Source organism: Podarcis liolepis (assembly GCF_965112155.1).
Source record: "Podarcis liolepis genome assembly, chromosome: 3".
In the NCBI taxonomy this organism is placed as follows: domain Eukaryota; kingdom Metazoa; phylum Chordata; class Lepidosauria; order Squamata; family Lacertidae; genus Podarcis; species Podarcis liolepis.
Genome location: NC_139557.1, coordinates 69,379,392 through 69,391,481, shown reverse-complemented (window position 1 = coordinate 69,391,481; position 12,090 = coordinate 69,379,392). Strand labels below are relative to the sequence as shown.

The 12,090-nt window shown below is 39.2% G+C and overlaps 1 protein-coding gene across 5 annotated transcripts in view; it reads right to left on the bottom strand.

Annotated features, from left to right (window-relative positions):
- The window catches only part of TIAM2 (TIAM Rac1 associated GEF 2), a 121,754-nt gene that overhangs the window by 19,771 nt on the left and 89,893 nt on the right, over positions 1-12,090 (bottom strand). The window contains exon 1 of one of the 5 annotated variants that reach the window (XM_083496386.1): positions 8,497-8,657. The exons of the other annotated variants lie outside the window; for them this stretch is intronic. The gene's annotated coding sequence lies outside the window, so the exon portion shown is untranslated. Of the gene's footprint in view, positions 1-8,496; positions 8,658-12,090 lie in introns of those variants that run through there. 5 annotated transcript variants of the gene reach the window in all.

The following is a 12,090-nucleotide window of genomic DNA, read 5'->3' as shown; positions in this document are numbered from 1 at the left end:
TTATAGCTGCAAGATGTAGAAGGGAGACAATTTTGCAAAGAATTCTGAAACAGTTGTTGAAGTTTGATTCAACATACATAGTATTGTGAGTGGTATTGTTTTGGACACCAATCTCAAACACAATCCATTATTTTTTTTAACACAGACACACACACACACACACACACACACACACACACAGCAAATTTAGTTTACCCTTGCTCAAGATCAATTCTGTTAATTACTGCCATGCTCACTTACGGATATTATTATATTAACAACTGTGCATGCATTAAATGGAAGGACAGTCCATAGGTTTTATATACAATTCCTGGTTCTTTCAAATTTTGTTTTTCAAGTTTGCTCAAGCAGTTTAAAGAACGAAACACTTACCCTTGAAACTATCCTCTGCAGGGATCCGTAAGCTGCTGATGTTTGCTGCTTTCCTTTCCTTCCTAAAGCTAAGCCCTTAACTCTGGTTTTACTGTGTTTGAAGGCAGGCATTGTATAACTTGCCTCAATGAATTTTTCTCCCTAAAAAAACAAATACTTCAAAAAGGGAAGGTGGCGAGGCCCTTTATTAAGTCACTCTGGCACATTATTTTGAGGTGCACTTTGGCAATATGGGAAAAAACACCACCCAGCAGTTACCTTGTGCACTGACGTAGGATAACCTGATATGCTGCTGTTCTGCATCTAGTTGAGCTAAACAAAATAGAGGGGAAAGCACACTACTCAGGTCTATAAAATATCTCTTACAAAACTATTGCAATTCCTGCAAGGGGTGTAAGAATACCTTCAAGATTCAACTGAACACCACAGTGTTTCTCTGCTTAAAGAAACCCCAAAATTAGATATAAATAGATGAGGAAATGAACAGTGTTAAGGTAAATATCTGTTTTGTGGATCAAATCCCATTTAGAGGTTCCTGGCTAACAAACCCTATGAAATTTAACGTGTAACCCAAAACATCGGGTACTATTAGAAATCTGCTGGATAGAGAGAGAATAGAGAGGCTGGATGGCTCTGAAGGTCAGAGTGAGTTTTCAGTGACACTGCTGCTCTGTCAAGTATTTCAGACACTGAATGCCGTGGCTTCAAAAACAGCAACACAGCACTGGAAAGTTAGAATGCCAAAAATTGTACACAGTTCAGTGGGGTCTTTGTTTATATAATTTTTCTTGTCCTTTATTTGAACTCCCCAGTTGTAATCGCATCAATACAAAAATCTAAGCCGTGCTGATTAATAAATTCTTGCTTGAAAAGACATTTAACTCCCTATACTTCATTGTATCTTAATTAATGGCCACTGCTTTAAATGTACATTTGTGATATTTGAATACTACTTTTTTAATGTTTACTTTGCAACCTCACTTGGAGACCTAATGCTAAAAAAGAGAAAAGGATTTTAATTAAACAAACACATATGGGATTGTTTCCAGAGCATTTTGAGAAGATTTGAAAACATGCTTCTGGAGACATTGTTTATTTATTCTTTCATCCATCATTCATTCTTTCCATTTCTATCCTGCCCTTCATCAATTTGCAATCCAAGGGCAGGTTATGCTATGTGATGTGATGCATGGTGATAGCTGAAGCCTGCATTTCTTGGAGCTAGTTAAGAAGAAGCCTACAGAAAATGTTTCTGCATACAGTACTGCTGTAGAAAAAGTACTTCTTTAGAATAAATGTTCAAGAAATCATAGTTTTCTCCCCCTTAAGTAATATGTTCTATTAATGAATCACTCCCATAAAAAGTTCTGAAATAATTTATCAATAAAGACAATAAAGCAATTTAACAATAAATATGTAAGTAAATAAAATTTCTAGCCCAGTACAGATAGAAACAGGTATATAGATCTCCAATAAAAAGTCTTATTTTAAAAAAGAAGGTCTTCAATAGGTGCCGTGAAGACAATAAAGACTATGCCTAATGGGAGGAAGTCCAGAGTTACTGGCTGATGCACAATAAGGGTGGAGAACCTTTGTGCTGGTTGAAACCAACCAAAATCACATTTCAGAAAAGAATGTGGTGCTAGAACAAGTTGGTACAACAACAACAGGCCATACTCACATTATATCTACTCACAAAGTATGGAAATCTGTCCTATACACACCCTTTCCCTCTCTTATTCAAAGCCAAGAAGAGTGGCAAGAGCCAGGATGTCTGGTTAGCTGGGGTTCTCAACCACAAAACATGAGGGCTAGCACATCTCTCTATGGCAATCTAGCTTCCACACTCCATGTGTGGCCTTCTGAGCAAGTACACCTGCATGCCTCCCTGTATGTATGCTTCCCAGTGTCTCTTGGCTCTGCAGCCAAAGATGAGATGGGAAGAGCAGCTGAAAAGGACACGGATCCCAACAATGGGAAACGTGTGTCCCTTCAGATATTGTGGGACCCAATTCCCACAATCCCCAGCTACCATGGCTTGTGGTCAGAGATGATGGGAGATGTGGTCCAACTGAACTACATGGAAAGTGCTTAGGCCCAGATGAAATGGCATCATGATCTGCATTTTCACCAATGTCCAAAGGACCCTTATTCTGGTTCTACAGCAAGAATATTAAGACAATGATTATGGCTCACAGTTGGGTCTCCAATACTCATGCAGAGCTTCAGACATGCAGCGGCTATTTTCATTTATGAGCCAAGTAATATCTGCATGCACAATAGGTTAGGTGCATGTGTGCAGTAAAACACTGTCATTCACAAAGAAGCCATTTGATCATGGTGAACTTCTTAGTATGCTTAGCTTGAATGTATTTTTTGCATGTATAAAGTGGCTTTCATAAGCAAGCAGGCAGGCAGGCAATCAGCAGTGCTGAGGACCGACTATCGTCTAAGGATGTCAATCTTTTAGAAATACTTGCACAATTCTGTTCTTAACTTCTGACATGCTACAGTATAAATATACTAATGGTTAGGATGAGTATGCTAAGACTGTATGAATATGCATCAATTATTTTATTTACTTACTTACTAGTAAAATGCCAGGTATGACAGGCAGGGTAGGATGGGTGGGGAGAGGACACGGTTAGCAAAGAGTCTGGGGCTTGTAGTACTCTATGAACACACATACATATATACATACCCACCTTAGTGAAGGCCAACACTTCACTCGACTCAATGGGAATGGAATGGCAGACCCTCACTGATAGAGAAAAAATAAAAAAATTCCTTCCAGTAGCACCTTAAAGACCAACTAAGGTGCTACTGGAAGGAATTTTTTTATTTTGACTATGGCAGACCAACACGGCTACCTATCTACAACATGATAGAGAAAAAGTAAAGGTGTACAATGGGGACATCCACACTCCCGAAACAGGGTAGTGACTGATTTAGCTCACTGCCACTAGACTCTGCTTTCATTTGAAGACTTTTTTACAACTGTGTAAATCCAACACAGAAAGAACCTGGGAAGTAACACAAGTGCCAAAAGGTGTCCCCCCCCCCAGTCCTACAGACTGCAGCTCTTTTATTTGTCTCATAAAACTGAATAGAAACCCTCGAAAATTGAGCCAATTCCAATCTCTGTAGTCTTGCCCTGTCTCCTATCTTAATGTCTTAGTCATGTGCTTCACAATTATTCTCTTTCTTCCTCATTGAAATTCTGTGAGATAGGTCACTATTATTCTCTTTTTGCAGAATGGGAATTAAGGCTGAAAGATGGCAATTTGGCTGAAACTACCTAATGTAGCTGTGGCTGATCTCCAGAAAGAGAATATACTTGATGTTGAATTGAAGCGATATAGAATAAGGCCAGTTCTGAAAAATAAATGCAATTCATTGTTATTTTTTAAAGGCATCTAATAACTGGCTGCTTGTATAGCTGGAATCCAAAATAGAAGTGATGACATATGATGCCCTGGTAGTCATGACACCACTGCTCCCTAGCCTTATCAGAAAGATGCAGTTGTCAGAATGGCTTTGCACAATGTCATTGTAGATCTGAGGGTATGTATGAGATAAATCTGGCCAAGTCCTTACAGATTTTCTTTCCATTTTGTAATTGCTCTTTTTAGTGTGAATGAAGGTCATTGTCTAGGTCTGAAATATGTGCTGAGTGCAAATGGGAAGAATAAAGATTTAAGCCATGAGTAGTCAATGTGGTACCCTCCAGGTGTTGCTGGATGACTTCTCCCATAATTTCTGACCACTGGCCACACTAGCTGGGGCTGATGAGAGCTGGAGTCCAACAACATCTGGAGGACACCATATTAGCTAAACCCAATTTGAAGGGAAGGAGAAAGATTAGAACCCATGTAATTTGATAACATGAGTATTCCTTTCCTGTTGCTATTCAATAATGCAATTGGTTCAATTTTCGCTCTTGAAACTGAACAAAGAATGAAGTGCAAATGCTGGTTGACAGATCACATCCAGCTCTTAATAATTGCAACACTGAGTGATGAATAGCATGTGTGAATGTGCCACTGAGTCCAGAAATTTTTTCAATGGTTAGCTGAAGCATGCTGCAAGTCATCAAATGCAAAGTAATCAAGGAATGTATATACATATGAGAACCAGCCCAAAGACACCCCAGTAAAAAAAGGCCATTCTCTTAATTAGTTGATGTCTAAATACAATACAGTATGTGGATGAAGCTCATCTTCAGCAATCCTTCACTAAGTGAAACCCACTTTTTCCATTTGGTGCATTTGGGGGGAAATACAGCAATGTGTGATATGCAACTCTTCCAATAGAGTAATCTTGAAAAACACTCCCACACTTTCTTACGCCATGACTGGAAAAGGCTGCATAGTTCTAGAGTCAACAGTATCTTCACTCCTGCTCAAAGTATACAGCAAATGCTTCAGTTCCGTGTTGGAGGCGGAACAGATTTAGCAGCTTCATGAATTAAAAGCTAACCATATGGCAGCTGGCACAAGCTCTTAATTAACAAATTGCAGCCATTTTTGTATCAAATAGTTCAATGATCTCTTCATCTTGCAACTTGAAAAATACAAGTAAATTGGAAAACAAGAGGCCATTCAAATTGCTTTGTGATTGTAAGAGAAACTCTGCTGGACTAGATAAAAGGTCCTGCCTTATATTTCCACACTAGCCTAACGTATGCTTCCAGGAGGCAACCATGGCATGAAGATTTCCTTCACTGCCGGGGCTGTGAGGAGTTTGGAAGGAGTTCATTATGTCCGAACTCCAACAAACTGTGGCCCGTTTTAACCATTCTTTGTTAAAACAGGCTGACCTCAAACCATAAGTAAGATTAACCACAGTTTAAAGTTTAGGTGACACACTACACTCTGCCAATGTATTATAAAATTCACTTTGAAGGTTTTTCTTCTAGGAAAACCACAAAATATCCTAGATTGTAATACATGAAATATTTATTTTCAACCCCAAACTAAATTTTCCCAAGTAGTTGACACTATTGAATCCATATACTACCTAGTGGGTGGGTGTATTTGGCTAAAATATTTGACATTAGAAAGTTAGTGGCTTGGTGTGAAGATGTTTAAATGCAAATTTTATTTTATTTTATTTTATTTTAAATATTTGATGAATTTCCACATTAACAACATTCCACTTTGCTATAATTACACAGAGTGACAGAGCCTTGTTCCATAACCATTTCCTAAGGATCAGAGTCTGAAACTATGGTAACCACTGAGAATTCATTCTCGGTATCACTCATATCTTTTAAGAATTCTTTGACTTTGCTATTAACAAAGACACCACAATTTTGGTTTGAAACATTAAATGTGTTCCATTGACATAGTAAAAAGAACTTATTATGGAATAGTAAAAGTAAAACAATGGTGATTCAGGATCACAGGAATAGAGCCCCCTATCAGTGGCTGATAAGGAGCTTTCATTAACTGTTTTGAGTAATAATCAAGGATTCTTTTCTTTGCTATCTGTTCCATACTTGCTCATATAAATTTTTAGAAGTCAACAATTACATGAGTTCAAGGGCAAAACTTCCTATTACAGCGAGTACTTGGCTTATGAGCTACTCCATACAGAAACACAGAACTGGTTATGTTTTCCTTTGGACCAGCAAGTCTTCAAAAATGCCAGAAGACAAGCTCCAGTTATGCAGCACTTTTATTCAGGCTTCAAGTAACTTATATAGCCATTTCTTGCAATGGTTAGCAGATAAACAGAAAACACGGAGTTTATTTTTGATTGCCAGTTTCTGACCACCAGAACATTGCCAATTGTCATAGTGCTTCTATCAGGAAAGTGGCATGGAGGTTGCAGCATAGCGCTGCCCCCAGCTGCCATGGCCGTGGCTCTGGGAATTTTGCCCTACTGATGGTGGGAGATGTCATATCCTTTCTCATTGGCCACTGGGAATTCAAAGTCCAGGCTTGCCTGAAATTGGCCAATCACAGGCAGGCCTGGAGGTGGGCTTCCAGAGAGCGGGCCTGATTGGTTGACAGCCAGTCTTCATGCAGGTCTGCTCCTCGGGCTTAGATTCAGCCTGCCTCTTCTCCTCAGTGCCACACTTGTCATGGGATCTCCCACCATCCCTCTCTCACTGCTTGGAATGCACCCACTCATCAAAGGGCTTTTATTACCTATTTTGTGGTTTTTATCTTGTATTTTTATGTTGAAAACCACCCTGAGATCTACAGATGAAGGGTGCTATACAAATTTAATAAATAAATAGGGGGTTCACATGAATCCCCTCACATGTTGCCAACATCTGTATGTTCAGCACCCATGTGAAGCAACCTTAAATCTATACAGATGCATTTTTACCTTTCATGGAGGAGGTGTATGTGCATCTTGCCATTTCACATGGCCCACATGCAGCTGGAAGGGACGTGGGTGTTGCACGAAGTGGCAGTGTTGGATAGCGCTAGCTGGCACAATCATGCAAGCCCTTAAGATATACTTTTAATGCATTGGGGAGTTGTGTAAACCTACAATCAAATAATTCTAAAAGGTTGGTGTTGCAGGAATCCCTTTGCAAAAGCCATTCTGATTCATCCAGCTCTCTTGCCCCCCCACCCCCTTTTTTTACCAATTCCAGCTCTAATGTCACTTTCTACCAATTCACCTAAGAGAGCTATCCCTCTAATCCTCTGATATGTAGTCTGATTTTAGTAAGTTGCACATTTTTGTAAGTAGTCCAGCAATTTCACATGAGTATTATAAGAATGCCATCCACCCCTAGAGAGGTATTAAGTTGATGAGTGGCAAAGGGGTGACTTTATGCTCCCTACCTAGTTGACCTGCATGAACAAGGTGAGCAGGGGGGCTATTGGGGATGTGTGTGTGCATGCCTTGTATTTTTGTATGTCATGTGTGCACATGTGATGTGTCCAATGCAACCAGTGTGTGTGGCGAGTGTAATGGGGAAAGCATTCATTGGCCTCAACATTTCCTGGCCACATGCTAGCACACAGCCCTTTGAGGATTGGCCAAGGATGAATGCGACCTTTGTGCTAAAAAAGTTAGCCAACCCTGTTTTATTAGAATCATTTCAGTCTGCAATCCTATGAACTCATGGAGACTTCTTTCCAAGTAAGCATGCATAGGACTGGCTGCAATACACTTAGACTGTATCTAATGAAAATAATACACATGACTAACTTAGGCTCATTAACTTCAATGAGTCTACTCTGGGTAAAACTTAGTTTGATTCAATCCTTAATTTCTAACCAATATACATAACAAAGAAAAAGAAGCATCTAAACTACTATCTTGTCAGGCAACATGCAGAACATGGCATTTTAGTGTATAGATAACTCATTGACCTTGATTACTGTCAGTATATATCAGCCTTTACATAAAAGCAAAGAGCACACAGACCCACAGATATGATTCAACAAAGCACAAACAATTCACTCAGCAATTATACTGCATCCTCAGGTATTTTAATGTCCTCTGTTATAGTTTTAAGGCAACAGCTATAGAGTGTATGTGTCATTACCATAAAACCGTTTTGAAACATGGTTTAAAGTCTTACTATCTATCTATGATATCCACACCATTGCAATACACAACCACACTGTGGTTCTGAAGGAAAACAGAAGTGTCTTATTTTTAAAAAGAAAGCAGTTGGAACTCCCACAAAGAGAAAGTTCAAGGGAAAGAAACACAACATTTAAGGAGCATCATCAAGAGAATGTAGATTTACACATTCCACACAGGGGGAAGCAACTTCCTTTTTGGAAAATTAAGCACCATTTCAGTTGATTTTTGTCTTAATTTGCTTTTAAGTTCACAGACAGAAATCCTTTTCTTCATCCACCACCTCAGTTGCAAAAGCAGAGCAGTCTGCTAGTCAATGTAAATGTGTTGCGTACGGTAAGAGAAAGGTCTTCCTTCCCCCAAAAGTTGTGAAATAAATTTACATTCAAAGAAGCTTCAAAAATATGTGCATTACTTTGCTTAAGCTTTAAATCATAAAGCAAGAAGAAAAACAGAAACTCAGATATACGTTTGTGCATTATGTGCACACACACACACAAACAAACAAACAAACAAACAAACACTTGTGGAGTTTAGATTAATTACAATTTTGATTTCTTTACTTACATATGTTAAGGAAAGAGAGTCAGATAATAATTTTCTCCTTCCAGACTCAGGGATGATATCTAAAGCTGTTGTCTGCCAGGAACTGAGCACTTCTTGCAATCCCTCTTTCACAAAATAATCCTCAGACTGATTGTTCTTCCAGCCTGCACTGAAAACCTCCTAGCGTCACGACCATCTTCTTCACATCATGTTTTTACATAGTCCCACACTTAACAATATTACATAACGCCAAGATGCTTCTTCTGCTGTACTTTCACATAAGTGCACTCAATGAAGTCATGCAGAAATATGAAGCTGGGGTGGAAATCAAGCATTTTCAATAGTAAATTGCTATGAAAGTCTTAAGGCTACTGACGAAGAGGATGTCTAAAACAAGGCTAGGAAAAGAAAAGAGACATCGTGTTGCTCTTTCTGTCTCCGCTCACAATATCTTTTCAGCAATACTACTTTCTAATGCACACACCCCCCAACACACACACACACACCAACACATCTGTTGGAGACAGACAGGGTCATACAAATTGCTCTGACAGTAATAGGCACCCTCCAACCAAAAAACCGGCATTCGATTATAAGCCATTTGCAGAAATTGTAGGGCTGTCAAAGACACTGCTACAGTTGGTGGTTCAAGTCTGGTAGTGTTAAAGCTCAAACCATTTTTTTCCTACTGCAACTTAAAATCTAGAACATCCTTACTTAACTGCTCAAAACATCAGCAACATTATCTAGGACAAAATGCTCTAACAATAGTGTTAGTGCATTATGAACAATAGTACCAAACATGTCAGCATGCATGCGCATGCACACACAAACACAATTTTAAAAAAACACTTCCCTGTACCTTTCCAATTAATTGTTAAAGTAACATATGCAAAGGAATGTAAAGGACAACTTACGGTTTGCATTGAAAAGCACTATAAATAAATTGTGTCTATGTGTAGCCCTTCTACTAAATTTGCTGTTATTGCCAGGCTTCCAGAGCAGAGGACAAAGGAAGCAGAAATTCTTTTGATAAGCAGTTATTTTCCTTTAGTCATCAAATTACGTATTGATTGGAGTTTCTTTTTGTTTGTTTGTTTTTAAAAAGAAGAACTAACAAATGCAAGGGAACAGAGACAATGGAGCTATCTCCACTTTATTTATTTTGAGCAAGGAGATAGGGCCAAGGGCGAAGAATGGATTGTGGCTTTCCTTTGGATTGAACAACACTGTAGAACTAGATGGCTAAAATTGGGGTCTGAAACTACAGAGTGAGGATTCTCACAGAAACGTTTGTGGAAATTAGTCTGAAACCAGAGCATGATACAACTTCACAAAAGATGCAAGATTAATGTGCTGGACACGTTAGTGTATGTCTGGACTTATCACAGCAAATAGGCAGGGAGTGTCCTACTACGTAAGTCCAGGAGCTTGTATATGTTTCAATGCAAGAAAGAGTGCAGTCCCAGCCTCTTTAAAAGAGGCAATCATTAGATTGCCCTTCAAAATAAACATTGCCTGGACCCAGAAGATGTTGACTTCTCCAGGCCAGTTGCAAACATGCGCTTTGTGGGCAAGGTGTTTGAGCAGGTGGTTGCTGGCCAGCTCCAGGCACTCTTAGATAATACTGATTTTCTAGATGCATTTCAGTCTGGTTTGGGAACAAAACCTGCTTTGGTTAGTCTATGAAATGATCTTTGGTCCTTTTGGCAGCTTTTAAAACCATTGACCTTGGTATCCTTCTAGATATACCGTTTGGGCTGGAGAAATACTGACACTGGCAATGCACTCAAGGGCAAACTGTGTCCAATATTAGAAGTAGAACCTAGTCACTGTGGCTGGTAGCTATTGACAGACCAATTTCATGGAGCATAAGGCTAAAACTCTTCTAAAGCCATCCAAGTTGGAGGCAATCACTATTTCTTGTGGATTGAATTCCACAGTTTAACGATGCCCTGTGTAAAGTGTGCCCAGCCAATAGACTTGTAAGCAATCTACAGGACCACACTGAAGCCTGGGAAGATTTTTTTGCCCTTAATTAATTTGGCTAAAAGCCCAGAAGACTAAAATACAAAGACTTGACACAATAGGCATAGTATATCCTACTAGATTTTAAGTGCTTTTTTTCTCCTCGTTTAATATATTTCTCTGTTTATTCCTTGTATTCTTCCTTGATCACCTTTCAAACACTAGAACTCCCTTCGTAATACTAATGTGATTTTGTATTATGAAAGCACACATTCAGCTGGTCATCATAAAAAATAGCTCTTTCCCTCCATATTTATACCAGAAAGTCCAGAACCTTTTAATCAAAGATTATATGCAAAAATCCCCTTACTGTGCTGAAAAGCTGCAATCTCACAGTGTGAATGACTATGGTTTCACAGCCAATTTAACCTCTCATTATAGTGCGAGTCACAAAGTAAAAACTCTATCACAGAAATAGGCATTTACAAAATTGGTTAATGGTGTTTCAATTGCATGTAATATAGCCACAACTTGAACTAGTGTTTCGAAGGCCTGTTTCCACAACCTAATCGTCATGTGGCTGCTATGGCAACTTGGCTAGTGCATATTGATTTCTGGCTACTTCAGTATGGCACAAACTAACTGAATGTAGCATTGCCAGCCAGACAATTTGATTTTTAGCATGGCATTGGAACCCGCCTTAAAATGAAGGTTTGCTTTGCTGTACTAAAAAGATGAATGTGACACACAGAAGAAAATCCACAAGAAAAGTTTTTCACAGCCTAGAACAGTTGCAAATCAGCAGAGGGTAATTCTTCCCCATGGATTCCAAATGCCGAATTGGTTGTCATAGTAGGCTCAAAGACCTACCGAAATTCAGGAAAAAGTAAAACTAGGTTGAGGTACCAAAAACATGCACATGTGGCCCTCTGCACCTGGGCTTTGGAAAAATTATTCTGCTGGGTTTTGTCTTAACAGAACACTTTAGGGTATTGTCAAGTAATGAAGTACAACGGAAACAGAAGTAGAGCTATAGCCAGCTATTCCCCCTTGTTTTTCTGCAATTTAACAGTTGCTAAAAATTCAATAACAAAAACATCAAACACATCCAAGAAAAACAAGCAACTGATTTATGTAATCAAGCAGCATCCAAGTAAGACCTGACTCTGCTTTGATTTGTTGTTGTCTCTTCCCGTATTTGTTCTACTATTATGCTAAGTAGTTATACCTCTTTCTGCAGCTTCCTTGACTGCTAGTGCATATGTGCGAGTAGCTTTCCCCTTGGACATTTTGGTGTCTCAAGGGTCACCCTACATGTCCTGCATGTTCTTTCAAGAAGCATCTTCTCTCATATAGCACTTCCTGTCCTTTGAAATCAGGGAGTGAGATTTTGTAGATACGTTTCATCTTCTGCCCATATTAAGATCAACAAGAGATCTACGCCTACTCTCAGGAATTTAATGTCAAAGAGATCTGCTTAACTCCAAACTGCTTTCCATTTGCAGATGAAAGTACTTTTTTTTATAACCCCAAGCCCTTCTTAAAAAGTATATGGCAGGCATGTCCAAAGTCTGTTTCGGGGGCCTAATCCGGCCCACCGGTCGGTTTAATCTGGCCCCTGTGGTAGTTTATTTCCTGGGGGGGAAT